This window comes from Pleurodeles waltl, chromosome 8 (genome assembly GCF_031143425.1).
Source record: "Pleurodeles waltl isolate 20211129_DDA chromosome 8, aPleWal1.hap1.20221129, whole genome shotgun sequence".
NCBI lineage: Eukaryota > Metazoa > Chordata > Amphibia > Caudata > Salamandridae > Pleurodeles > Pleurodeles waltl.
Window position 1 is genome coordinate 239,647,799 of NC_090447.1, and position 13,230 is coordinate 239,661,028.

Consider the following 13,230-nt stretch of genomic DNA (forward strand, 5'->3'; position numbering starts at 1 on the left):
CTAGAGGACAAAATCTACAGGTAGGCACTTAGCAAAAAACACCTCTGTTTTCTTTAAAAAATTTGGATGTGTCCACGTTGCGCTTTGGGGCGTTTCCTGTCGCGGGCGCTAGGCCTACCCACACAAGTGAGGTATCATTTTTATCGGGAGACTTGGGTGAACGCTGGGTGAAAGGAAATTTGTGGCTCCTCTCAGATTCCAGAACTTTCTGCTACAGAAATTTGAGGAATATGTGTTTTTTTAGCCAAATTTTGAGGTTCGCAAAGGATTCTGGGTAACAGAACCTGGTCCGAACCCCGCAAGTCACCCCTCCTTGGATTCCCCTAGGTCTCTAGTTTTCAGAAATGCACAGGTTTGGTAGGTTTCCCAAGGTGCCGGCTGAGCTAGAGGCCAAAATCTACAAGTAGGCACTTCGCAAAAAACACCTCTGTTTTCTTTAAAAAATGTGGATGTGTCCACGTTGCGCTTTGGGGCGATTCCTGTCGCGGGCGCTTGTCCTACCCACACAAGTGAGGTATCATTTTTATCGGGAGACTTGGGGGAACGCTGGGTGGAAGGAAATTTGTGGCTCCTCTCAGATTCCAGAACTTTCTGCCACAGAAATGTGAGGAACATGTGTTTTTTTAGCCAAATTTTGAGGTTCGCAAAGGATTCTGGGTAACAGAACCTGGTCCGAGCCCCGCAAGTCACCCCTCCTTGGATTCCCCTAGGTCACTAGTTTTCAGAAATTCACAGGTTTGGTAGGTTTCCCTAAGTGCCGGCTGAGCTAGAGCCCAAAATGTACAGGTAGGCACTTCGCAAAAAACACCTCTGTTTTCTTTCAAAAATGTTGATGTGTCCTCGTTGCGCTTTGGGGCGTTTCCTGTCCCAGGCGCTAGGCCTACCCACAGAAGTGAGGTATCAATTTTATCGGGAGACTTGGGGGAACGCTGGGTGGAAGGAAATTTGTGGCTCCTCTCAGATTCCAGAACTTTCTGCCTCAGAAATGTGAGGAACATGTGATTTTTTAGCCAAATTTTGAGGTTCGCAAAGGATTCTGGGTAACAGAACCTGGTCCGAGCCCCGCAAGTCACCCCTCCTTGGATTCCCCTAGGTCTCTAGTTTTCAGAAATTCACAGGTTTGGTAGGTTTCCCTAAGTGTCGGCTGAGCTAGAGGCCAAAATCTACAGGTAGGCACTTCGCAAAAAACACCTCTGTTTTCTTTCAAAAATTTGGATGTGTCCACGTTGCGCTTTGGGGCATTTCCTGTCGCAGGCGCTTGGCCTACCCACACAAGTGAGGTATCATTTTTATCGGGAGACATGGGGGAACGCTGGGCGGCAGGAAATTTGTGGCTCCTCTCAGATTCCAGAACTTTCTGCCACAGAAATGTGAGGAACATGTGTTTTTTTAGCCAAATTTTGAGGTTCGCAAAGGATTCTGGGTAACAGAACCTGGTCCGAGCCCGGCAAGTCACCCCTCCTTGGATTCCCCTAGGTCTCTAGTTCTCAGAAATGCACAGGTTTGGTAGGTTTCCCTAGTTGCCGGCTGAGCTAGAGGCCAAAATCTACTGGTAGGCACTTCGCAAAAAAACACCTTTGTTTTCTTTCAAAAATTTGGATGTGTCCACGTTGCGCTTTGGGGCATTTCCTGTCGCGGGCGCTAGGCCTACCCACACAAGTGAGGTATCAATTTTATCGGGAGACTTGGGGGAACGCTGGGTGGAAGGATATTTGTGGCTCCTCTAGGATTCCAGAACTTTCTGCCTCAGAAATGTGAGGAACATGTGATTTTTTAGCCAAATTTGAGGTTCACAAAGGATTCTGGGTAACAGATCCTGGTCCGAGTCCCGCAAGTCACCCCTCCTTGGATTCCCCTAGGTCTCTAGTTCTCAGAAATGCACAGGTTTGGTACGTTTGCCAAGGTGCCGGCTGAGCTAGAGGCCAAAATCTACTGGTAGGCACTTCGCAAAAACACACCTTTGTTTTCTTTCAAAAATTTGGATGTGTCCACGTTGCGCTTTGAGGCGTTTCCTGTCGCGGGCGCTAGGCCTACCCACACAAGTGAGGTATCATTTTTATCGGGAGACTTGGGGGAACGCTGGGAGGAAGGATATTTGTGGCTCCTCTAGGATTCCAGAACTTTCTGCCTCAGAAATGTGAGGAACATGTGTTTTTTTAGCCAAATTTTGAGGTTCGCAAAGGATTCTGGGTAACAGAACCTGGTCCGAGCCCCGCAAGTCACCCCTCCTTGGATTCCCCTAGGTCTCTAGTTTTCAGAAATTCACAGGTTTGGTAGGTTTCCCTAAGTGTCGGCTGAGCTAGAGGCCAAAATCTACAGGTAGGCACTTCGCAAAAAACACCTCTGTATTCTTTCAAAAATTTGGATGTGTCCACGTTGCGCTTTGGGGCATTTCCTGTCGCAGGCGCTTGGCCTACCCACACAAGTGAGGTATCATTTTTATCGGGAGACATGGGGGAACGCTGGGCGGAAGGAAATTTGTGGCTCCTCTCAGATTCCAGAACTTTCTGCCACAGAAATGTGAGGAACATGTGTTTTTTTAGCCAAATTTTGAGGTTCGCAAAGGATTCTGGGTAACAGAACCTGGTCCGAGCCCCTCAAGTCACCCCTCCTTGGATTCCCCTAGGTCACTAGTTCTCAGAAATGCACAGGTTTGGTAGGTTTCCCTAGTTGCCGGCTGAGCTAGAGGCCAAAATCTACTGGTAGGCACTTCGCAAAAAAACACCTTTGTTTTCTTTAAAAAATTTGGATGTGTCCAGGTTGCTCTTTGGGGCGTTTCCTGTTGCGGGCGCTTGTCCTACCCACACAAGTGAGGTATCATTTTTATCGGGAGACTTGGGGGAACGCTGGGTGGAAGGAAATTTGTGGCTCCTCTCAGATTCCAGAACTTTCTGCCACAGAAATGTGAGGAACATGTGTTTTTTTAGCCAAATTTTGAGGTTCGCAAAGGATTCTGGGTAACAGAACCTGGTCCGAGCCCCGCAAGTCACCCCTCCTTGGATTCCCCTAGGTCTCTAGTTTTCAGAAATGCACAGGCTTGGTAGGTTTCCCTAGGTGCTGGCTGAGCTAGAGGCCAAAATCTACAGGTAGGCACTACGCAAAAAACACCTCTGTTTTCTTTCAAAAATTTGGATGTGTCCACGTTGCACTTTGGGGCGTTTCCTGTCGTGGGCGCTAGGCCTACCCACAGAAGTGAGGTATCATTTTTATCGGGAGACTTGGGGGAACGCTGGTTGGAAGAAAATTTGTGGCTCCTCTCAGATTCCAGAACTTTCTGCCACAGAAATGTGAGGAACATTAGTTTTTTTAGCCAAATTTTGAGGTTCTCAAAGGATTCTGGGTAACAGAACCTGGTCCGAGCCCCGCAAGTCACCCCTTCTTGGATTCCCCTAGGGCTCTAGTTCTCAGAAATGCACAGCTTTGGTAGGTTTCCCTAGGTGCCGGCTGAGCTAGAGGCCAAAATCTACATGTAGGCACTTCGCAAAAAACACCTCTGTTTTCTTTCAAAAATGTGGATGTGTCCACGTTGCGCTTTGGGGCGTTTCCTGTCGCGGGCGCTAGGCCTACCCACACAAGTGAGGTATCATTTTTATCGGGAGACTTGGGGGAACGCTGGGTGGAAGGATATTTGTGGTTCCTCTCGGATTCCAGAACTTTCTGCCTCAGAAATGTGAGGAACATGTGTTTTTTTAGCCAAATTTTGAGGTTCGCAAAGGATTCTGGGTAACAGAACCTGGTCCGAGCCCCGCAAGTCACACCTCCTTGGATTCCCCTAGGTCTCTAGTTTTCAGAAATGCACAGGTTTGGTCGGTTTCCCTAGGTGCCGGCTAAGCTAGAGGCCAAAATCTACAAGTAGGCACTTCACAAAAAACACCTCTGTTTTCTTTCAAAAATTTGGATGTGTCCACGTTGCGCTTTGGGGCGTTTCCTGTCGCGGGCGCTAGGCCTTCCCACACAAGTGAGGTATCATTTTTATTGGGAGACTTGGGGGAACGCTGGGTGGAAGGAAATTTGTGGCTGCTCTCAGATTCCAAAACTTTCTGCCACAGAAATGTGAGGAACATGTGTTTTTTTTAGCCAAATTTTGAGGTTCGCAAAGGATTCTGGGTAACAGAACCTGGTCCGAGCCCCGCAAGTCACCCCATCATGGATTCCCCTAGGTCTCTAGTTTTCAGAAATGCACAGGTTTGGTAGGTTTCCCTAGGTGCCGGCTGAGCTAGAGGCCAAAATCTACAGGTAGGCACTTCGCAAAAAACACCTCTGTTTTCTTTAAAAAATTTGGATGTGTCCACGTTGTGCTTTGGGGCGTTTCCTGTCGCGGGCGCTAGGCCTACCCACACAAGTGAGGTATCATTTTTATCGGGAGACTTGGGGAATGCTGGATGGAAGGAAATTTGTGGCTCCTCTCAGATTCCAGAACTTTCTGCCACAGAAATTTGAGGAACATGTGTTTTTTTAGCCAAATTTTGAGGTTCGCAAAGGATTTTGGGTAACAGAACCTGGTCCGAGCCCCACAAGTCACCCCTCCTTGGATTCCCCTAGGGCTCTAGTTCTCAGAAATGCACAGGTTTGGTAGGTTTCCCTAGGTGCCGGCTGAGCTAGAGGCCAAAATCTACAGGTAGGCACTTCGCAAAAAACACCTCTGTTTTCTTTCAAAAATGTGGATGTGTCCACGTTGCGCTTTGGGGCGTTTCCTGTCACGGGCGCTAGGCCTACCCACACAAGTGAGGTATCATTTTTATCGGGAGACTTGGGGGAACGCTGAGTGGAAGGAAATTTGTGGCTCCTCTCAGATTCCAGAACTTTCTGCCACAGAAATGTGAGGAACATGTGTTTTTTTAGCCAAATTTTGAGGTTCGCAAAGGATTCTGGGTAACAGAACCTGGTCCGAGCCCGGCAAGTCACCCCTCCTTGGATTCCCCTAGGTCTCTAGTTCTCAGAAATGCACAGGTTTGGTAGGTTTCCCTAGTTGCCGGCTGAGCTAGAGGCCAAAATCTACTGGTAGGCACTTCGCAAAAAAACACCTTTGTTTTCTTTCAAAAATTTGGATGTGTCCACGTTGCGCTTTGGGGCATTTCCTGTCGCGGGCGCTAGGCCTACCCACACAAGTGAGGTATCAATTTTATCGGGAGACTTGGGGGAACGCTGGGTGGAAGGATATTTGTGGCTCCTCTAGGATTCCAGAACTTTCTGCCTCAGAAATGTGAGGAACATGTGATTTTTTAGCCAAATTTGAGGTTCACAAAGGATTCTGGGTAACAGATCCGGGTCCGAGCCCCGCAAGTCACCCCTCCTTGGATTCCCCTAGGTCTCTAGTTCTCAGAAATGCACAGGTTTGGTACGTTTCCCAAGGTGCCAGCTGAGCTAGAGGCCAAAATCTACTGGTAGGCACTTCGCAAAAACACACCTTTGTTTTTTTAAAAAAATTTGGATGTGTCCACGTTGCGCTTTGAGGCGTTTCCTGTCGCGGGCGCTTGGCTACCCACACAAGTGAGGTATCATTTTTATCGGGAGACTTGGGGGAACGCTGGGAGGAAGGATATTTGTGGCTCCTCTAGGATTCCAGAACTTTCTGCCTCAGAAATGTGAGGAACATGTGTTTTTTTAGCCAAATTTTGAGGTTCGCAAAGGATTCTGGGTAACAGAACCTGGTCCGAGCCCCGCAAGTCACCCCTCCTTGGATTCCCCTAGGTCTCTAGTTTTCAGAAATTCACAGGTTTGGTAGGTTTCCCTAAGTGTCGGCTGAGCTAGAGGCCAAAATCTACAGGTAGGCACTTCGCAAAAAACACCTCTGTTTTCTTTCAAAAATTTGGATGTGTCCACGTTGCGCTTTGGGGCATTTCCTGTCGCAGGCGCTTGGCCTACCCACACAAGTGAGGTATCATTTTTATCGGGAGACATGGGGGAACGCTGGGCGGAAGGAAATTTGTGGCTCCTCTAGGATTCCAGAACTTTCTGCCTCAGAAATGTGAGGAACATGTGTTTTTTTAGCTAAATTTTGAGGTTCGCAAAGGATTCTGGGTAACAGAACCTGGTCCGAGCCCGGCAAGTCACCCCTCCTTGGATTCCCCTAGGTCTCTAGTTCTCAGAAATGCACAGGTTTGGTAGGTTTCCCTAGTTGCCGGCTGAGCTAGAGGCCAAAATCTACTGGTAGGCACTTCGCAAAAAAACACCTTTGTTTTCTTTCAAAAATTTGGATGTGTCCACGTTGCGCTTTGGGGCATTTCCTGTCGCGGGCGCTAGGCCTACCCACACAAGTGAGGTATCAATTTTATCGGGAGACTTGGGGGAACGCTGGGTGGAAGGATATTTGTGGCTCCTCTAGGATTCCAGAACTTTCTGCCTCAGAAATGTGAGGAACATGTGATTTTTTAGCCAAATTTGAGGTTCACAAAGGATTCTGGGTAACAGATCCTGGTCCGAGCCCCGCAAGTCACCCCTCCTTGGATTCCCCTAGGTCTCTAGTTCTCAGAAATGCACAGGTTTGGTAGGTTTCCCAAGGTGCCGGCTGAGCTAGAGGCCAAAATCTACTGGTAGGCACTTCGCAAAAACACACCTTTGTTTTCTTTCAAAACTTTGGATGTGTCCACGTTGCGCTTTGAGGCGTTTCCTGTCGCGGGCGCTAGGCCTACCCACACAAGTGAGGTATCATTTTTATCGGGAGACTTGGGGGAACGCTGGGAGGAAGGATATTTGTGGCTCCTCTAGGATTCCAGAACTTTCTGCCTCAGAAATGTGAGGAACATGTGTTTTTTTAGCCAAATTTTGAGGTTCGCAAAGGATTCTGGGTAACAGAACCTGGTCCGAGCCCCGCAAGTCACCCCTCCTTGGATTCCCCTAGGTCTCTAGTTTTCAGAAATTCACAGGTTTGGTAGGTTTCCCTAAGTGTCGGCTGAGCTAGAGGCCAAAATCTACAGGTAGGCACTTCGCAAAAAACACCTCTGTTTTCTTTCAAAAATTTGGATGTGTCCACGTTGCGCTTTGGGGCATTTCCTGTCGCAGGCGCTTGGCCTACCCACACAAGTGAGGTATCATTTTTATCGGGAGACATGGGGGAACGCTGGGCGGAAGGAAATTTGTGGCTCCTCTCAGATTCCAGAACTTTCTGCCACAGAAATGTGAGGAACATGTGTTTTTTTAGCCAAATTTTGAGGTTCGCAAAGGATTCTGGGTAACAGAACCTGGTCCGAGCCCCGCAAGTCACCCCTCCTTGGATTCCCCTAGGTCACTAGTTCTCAGAAATGCACAGGTTTGGTAGGTTTCCCTAGTTGCCGGCTGAGCTAGAGGCCAAAATCTACTGGTAGGCACTTCGCAAAAAAACACCTTTGTTTTCTTTAAAAAATTTGGATGTGTCCAGGTTGCTCTTTGGGGCGTTTCCTGTCGCGGGCGCTTGTCCTACCCACACAAGTGAGGTATCATTTTTATCGGGAGACTTGGGGGAACGCTGGGTGGAAGGAAATTTGTGGCTCCTCTCAGATTCCAGAACTTTCTGCCACAGAAATGTGAGGAACATGTGTTTTTTTAGCCAAATTTTGAGGTTCGCAAAGGATTCGGGGTAACAGAACCTAGTCCGAGCCCCGCAAGTCACCCCTCCTTGGATTCCCCTAGGTCTCTAGTTTCAGAAATGCACAGGCTTGGTAGGTTTCCCTAAGTGCTGGCTGAGCTAGAGGCCAAAATCTACAGGTAGGCACTACGCAAAAAACACCTCTGTTTTCTTTCAAAAATTTGGATGTGTCCACGTTGCACTTTGGGGCGTTTCCTGTCGTGGGCGCTAGGCCTACCCACAGAAGTGAGGGATCATTTTTATCGGGAGACTTGGGGGAACGCTGGTTGGAAGAAAATTTGTGGCTCCTCTCAGATTCCAGAACTTTCTGCCACAGAAATGTGAGGAACATTAGTTTTTTTAGCCAAATTTTGAGGTTCGCAAAGGATTCTGGGTAACAGAACCTGGTCCGAGCCCCGCAAGTCACCCCTTCTTGGATTCCCCTAGGGCTCTAGTTCTCAGAAATGCACAGCTTTGGTAGGTTTCCCTAGGTGCCGGCTGAGCTAGAGGCCAAAATCTACATGTAGGCACTTCGCAAAAAACACCTCTGTTTTCTTTCAAAAATGTGGATGTGTCCACGTTGCGCTTTGGGGCGTTTCCTGTCGCGGGCGCTAGGCCTACCCACACAAGTGAGGTATCATTTATCGGGAGACTTGGGGGAACGCTGGGTGGAAGGATATTTGTGGTTCCTCTCGGATTCCAGAACTTTCTGCCTCAGAAATGTGAGGAACATGTGTTTTTTTAGCCAAATTTTGAGGTTCGCAAAGGATTCTGGGTAACAGAACCTGGTCCGAGCCCCGCAAGTCACCCCTCCTTCGATTCCCCTAGGTCTCTAGTTTTCAGAAATGCACAGGTTTGGTCGGTTTCCCTAGGTGCCGGCTAAGCTAGAGGCCAAAATCTACAAGTAGGCACTTCACAAAAAACACCTCTGTTTTCTTTCAAAAATTTGGATGTGTCCACGTTGCGCTTTGGGGCGTTTCCTGTCGCGGGCGCTAGGCCTTCCCACACAAGTGAGGTATCATTTTTATTGGGAGACTTGGGGGAACGCTGGGTGGAAGGAAATTTGTGGCTGCTCTCAGATTCCAAAACTTTCTGCCACAGAAATGTGAGGAACATGTGTTTTTTTTAGCCAAATTTTGAGGTTCGCAAAGGATTCTGGGTAACAGAACCTGGTCCGAGCCCCGCAAGTCACCCCATCATGGATTCCCCTAGGTCTCTAGTTTTCAGAAATGCACAGGTTTGGTAGGTTTCCCTAGGTGCCGGCTGAGCTAGAGGCCAAAATCTACAGGTAGGCACTTCGCAAAAAACACCTCTGTTTTCTTTAAAAAATTTGGATGTGTCCACGTTGTGCTTTGGGGCGTTTCCTGTCGGGGGCGCTAGGCCTACCCACACAAGTGAGGTATCATTTTTATCGGGAGACTTGGGGAATGCTGGATGGAAGGAAATTTGTGGCTCCTCTCAGATTCCAGAACTTTCTGCCACAGAAATTTGAGGAACATGTGTTTTTTTAGCCAAATTTTGAGGTTCGCAAAGGATTTTGGGTAACAGAACCTGGTCCGAGCCCCACAAGTCACCCCTCCTTGGATTCCCCTAGGGCTCTAGTTCTCAGAAATGCACAGGTTTGGTAGGTTTCCCTAGGTGCCGGCTGAGCTAGAGGCCAAAATCTACAGGTAGGCACTTCGCAAAAAACACCTCTGTTTTCTTTCAAAAATGTGGATGTGTCCACGTTGCGCTTTGGGGCGTTTCCTGTCACGGGCGCTAGGCCTACCCACACAAGTGAGGTATCATTTTTATCGGGAGACTTGGGGGAACGCTGAGTGGAAGGAAATTTGTGGCTCCTCTCAGATTCCAGAACTTTCTGCCACAGAAATGTGAGGAACATGTGTTTTTTTAGCCAAATTTTGAGGTTCGCAAAGGATTCTGGGCAACAGAACCTGGTCCGAGCCCCGCAAATCACCCCTCCTTGGATTCCCCTAGGTCACTAGTTTTCAGAAATTCACAGGTTTGGTATGTTTCCCTAAGTGCCGGCTGAGCTAGAGCCCAAAATGTACAGGTAGGCACTTCGCAAAAAACACCTCTGTTTTCTTTAAAAAATGTTGATGTGTCCACGTTGCGCTTTGGGGCGTTTCCTGTCCCAGGCGCTAGGCCTACCCACAGAAGTGAGGTATCAATTTTATCGGGAGACTTGGGGGAACGCTGGGTGGAAGGATATTTGTGGCTCCTCTCGGATTCCAGAACTTTCTGCCTCAGAAATGTGAGGAACATGTGATTTTTTAGCCAAATTTTGAGGTTGGCAAAGGATTCTGGGTAACAGAACCTGGTCCGAGCCCCGCAAGTCACCCCTCCTTGGATTCCCCTAGGTCTCTAGTTTTCAGAAATTCACAGGTTTGGTAGGTTTCCCTAAGTGTCGGCTGAGCTAGAGGCCAAAATCTACAGGTAGGCACTTCGCAAAAAACACCTCTGTTTTCTTTCAAAAATTTGGATGTGTCCACGTTGCGCTTTGGGGCATTTCCTGTCGCAGGCGCTTGGCCTACCCACACAAGTGAGGTATCATTTTTATCGGGAGACATGGGGGAACGCTGGGCGGCAGGAAATTTGTGGCTCCTCTCAGATTCCAGAACTTTCTGCCACAGAAATGTGAGGAACATGTGTTTTTTTAGCTAAATTTTGAGGTTCGCAAAGGATTCTGGGTAACAGAACCTGGTCCGAGCCCGGCAAGTCACCCCTCCTTGGATTCCCCTAGGTCTCTAGTTCTCAGAAATGCACAGGTTTGGTAGGTTTCCCTAGTTGCCGGCTGAGCTAGAGGCCAAAATCTACTGGTAGGCACTTCGCAAAAAAACACCTTTGTTTTCTTTCAAAAATTTGGATGTGTCCACGTTGCGCTTTGGGGCATTTCCTGTCGCGGGCGCTAGGCCTACCCACACAAGTGAGGTATCAATTTTATCGGGAGACTTGGGGGAACGCTGGGTGGAAGGATATTTGTGGCTCCTCTAGGATTCCAGAACTTTCTGCCTCAGAAATGTGAGGAACATGTGATTTTTTAGCCAAATTTGAGGTTCACAAAGGATTCTGGGTAACAGATCCTGGTCCGAGCCCCGCAAGTCACCCCTCCTTGGATTCCCCTAGGTCTCTAGTTCTCAGAAATGCACAGGTTTGGTAGGTTTCCCAAGGTGCCGGCTGAGCTAGAGGCCAAAATCTACTGGTAGGCACTTCGCAAAAACACACCTTTGTTTTCTTTCAAAACTTTGGATGTGTCCACGTTGCGCTTTGAGGCGTTTCCTGTCGCGGGCGCTAGGCCTACCCACACAAGTGAGGTATCATTTTTATCGGGAGACTTGGGGGAACGCTGGGAGGAAGGATATTTGTGGCTCCTCTAGGATTCCAGAACTTTCTGCCTCAGAAATGTGAGGAACATGTGTTTTTTTAGCCAAATTTTGAGGTTCGCAAAGGATTCTGGGTAACAGAACCTGGTCCGAGCCCCGCAAGTCACCCCTCCTTGGATTCCCCTAGGTCTCTAGTTTTCAGAAATTCACAGGTTTGGTAGGTTTCCCTAAGTGTCGGCTGAGCTAGAGGCCAAAATCTACAGGTAGGCACTTCGCAAAAAACACCTCTGTTTTCTTTCAAAAATTTGGATGTGTCCACGTTGCGCTTTGGGGCATTTCCTGTCGCAGGCGCTTGGCCTACCCACACAAGTGAGGTATCATTTTTATCGGGAGACATGGGGGAACGCTGGGCGGAAGGAAATTTGTGGCTCCTCTCAGATTCCAGAACTTTCTGCCACAGAAATGTGAGGAACATGTGTTTTTTTAGCCAAATTTTGAGGTTCGCAAAGGATTCTGGGTAACAGAACCTGGTCCGAGCCCCGCAAGTCACCCCTCCTTGGATTCCCCTAGGTCACTAGTTCTCAGAAATGCACAGGTTTGGTAGGTTTCCCTAGTTGCCGGCTGAGCTAGAGGCCAAAATCTACTGGTAGGCACTTCGCAAAAAAACACCTTTGTTTTCTTTAAAAAATTTGGATGTGTCCAGGTTGCTCTTTGGGGCGTTTCCTGTCGCGGGCGCTTGTCCTACCCACACAAGTGAGGTATCATTTTTATCGGGAGACTTGGGGGAACGCTGGGTGGAAGGAAATTTGTGGCTCCTCTCAGATTCCAGAACTTTCTGCCACAGAAATGTGAGGAACATGTGTTTTTTTAGCCAAATTTTGAGGTTCGCAAAGGATTCTGGGTAACAGAACCTGGTCCGAGCCCCTCAAGTCACCCCTCCTTGGATTCCCCTAGGTCACTAGTTTTCAGAAATTCACAGGTTTGGTAGGTTTCCCTAAGTGCCGGCTGAGCTAGAGCCCAAAATGTACAGGTAGGCACTTCGCAAAAAACACCTCTGTTTTCTTTCAAAAATGTTGATGTGTCCACGTTGCGCTTTGGGGCGTTTCCTGTCCCAGGCGCTAGGCCTACCCACAGAAGTGAGGTATCAATTTTATCGGGAGACTTGGGGGAACGCTGGGTGGAAGGATATTTGTGGCTCCTCTCGGATTCCAGAACTTTCTGCCTCAGAAATGTGAGGAACATGTGTTTTTTTAGCCAAATTTTGAGGTTCGCAAAGGATTCTGGGTAACAGAATCTGGTCCGAGCCCCGCAAGTCACCCCTCCTTGGATTCCCCTAGGTCTCTAGTTTTCAGAAATTCACAGGTTTGGTAGGTTTCCCTAAGTGTCGACTGAGCTAGAGGCCAAAATCTACAGGTAGGCACTGCGCAAAAAACACCTCTGTTTTCTTTCAAAAATTTGGATGTGTCCACGTTGCGCTTTGGGGCATTTCCTGTCGCAGGCGCTTGGCCTACCCACACAAGTGAGGTATCATTTTTATCGGGAGACATGGGGGAACGCTGGGCGGAAGGAAATTTGTGGCTCCTCTCAGATTCCAGAACTTTCTGCCACAGAAATGTGAGGAACACGTGTTTTTTTAGCCAAATTTTGAGGTTCGCAAAGGATTCTGGGTAACAGAACCTGGTCCGAGCCCGGCAAGTCACCCCTCCTTGGATTCCACTAGGTCTCTAGTTCTCAGAAATGCACAGGTTTGGTAGGTTTCCCCAGGTGCCGGCTGAGCTAGAGGCCAAAATCTACTGGTAGGCACTTCGCAAAAACACACCTTTGTTTTCTTTCAAAAATTTGGATGTGTCCACGTTGCGCTTTGAGGCGTTTCCTGTCGCGGGCGCTAGGCCTACCCACACAAGTGAGGTATCATTTTTATCGGGAGACTTGGGGGAACGCTGGGAGGAAGGATATTTGTGGCTCCTCTAGGATTCCAGAACTTTCTGCCTCAGAAATGTGAGGAACATGTGTTTTTTTAGCCAAATTTTGAGGTTCGCAAAGGATTCTGGGTAACAGAACCTGGTCCGAGCCCCGCAAGTCACCCCTCCTTGGATTCCCCTAGGTCTCTAGTTTTCAGAAATGCACAGGCTTGGTAGGTTTCCCTAGGTGCTGGCTGAGCTAGAGGCCAAAATCTACAGGTAGGCACTACGCAAAAAACACCTCTGTTTTCTTTCAAAAATTTGGATGTGTCCACGTTGCACTTTGGGGCGTTTCCTGTCGTGGGCGCTAGGCCTACCCACACAAGTGAGGTATCATTTTTATCGGGAGACTTGGGGGAACGCTGGTTGGAAGAAAATTTGTGGCTCCTCTCAGATTCCAGAA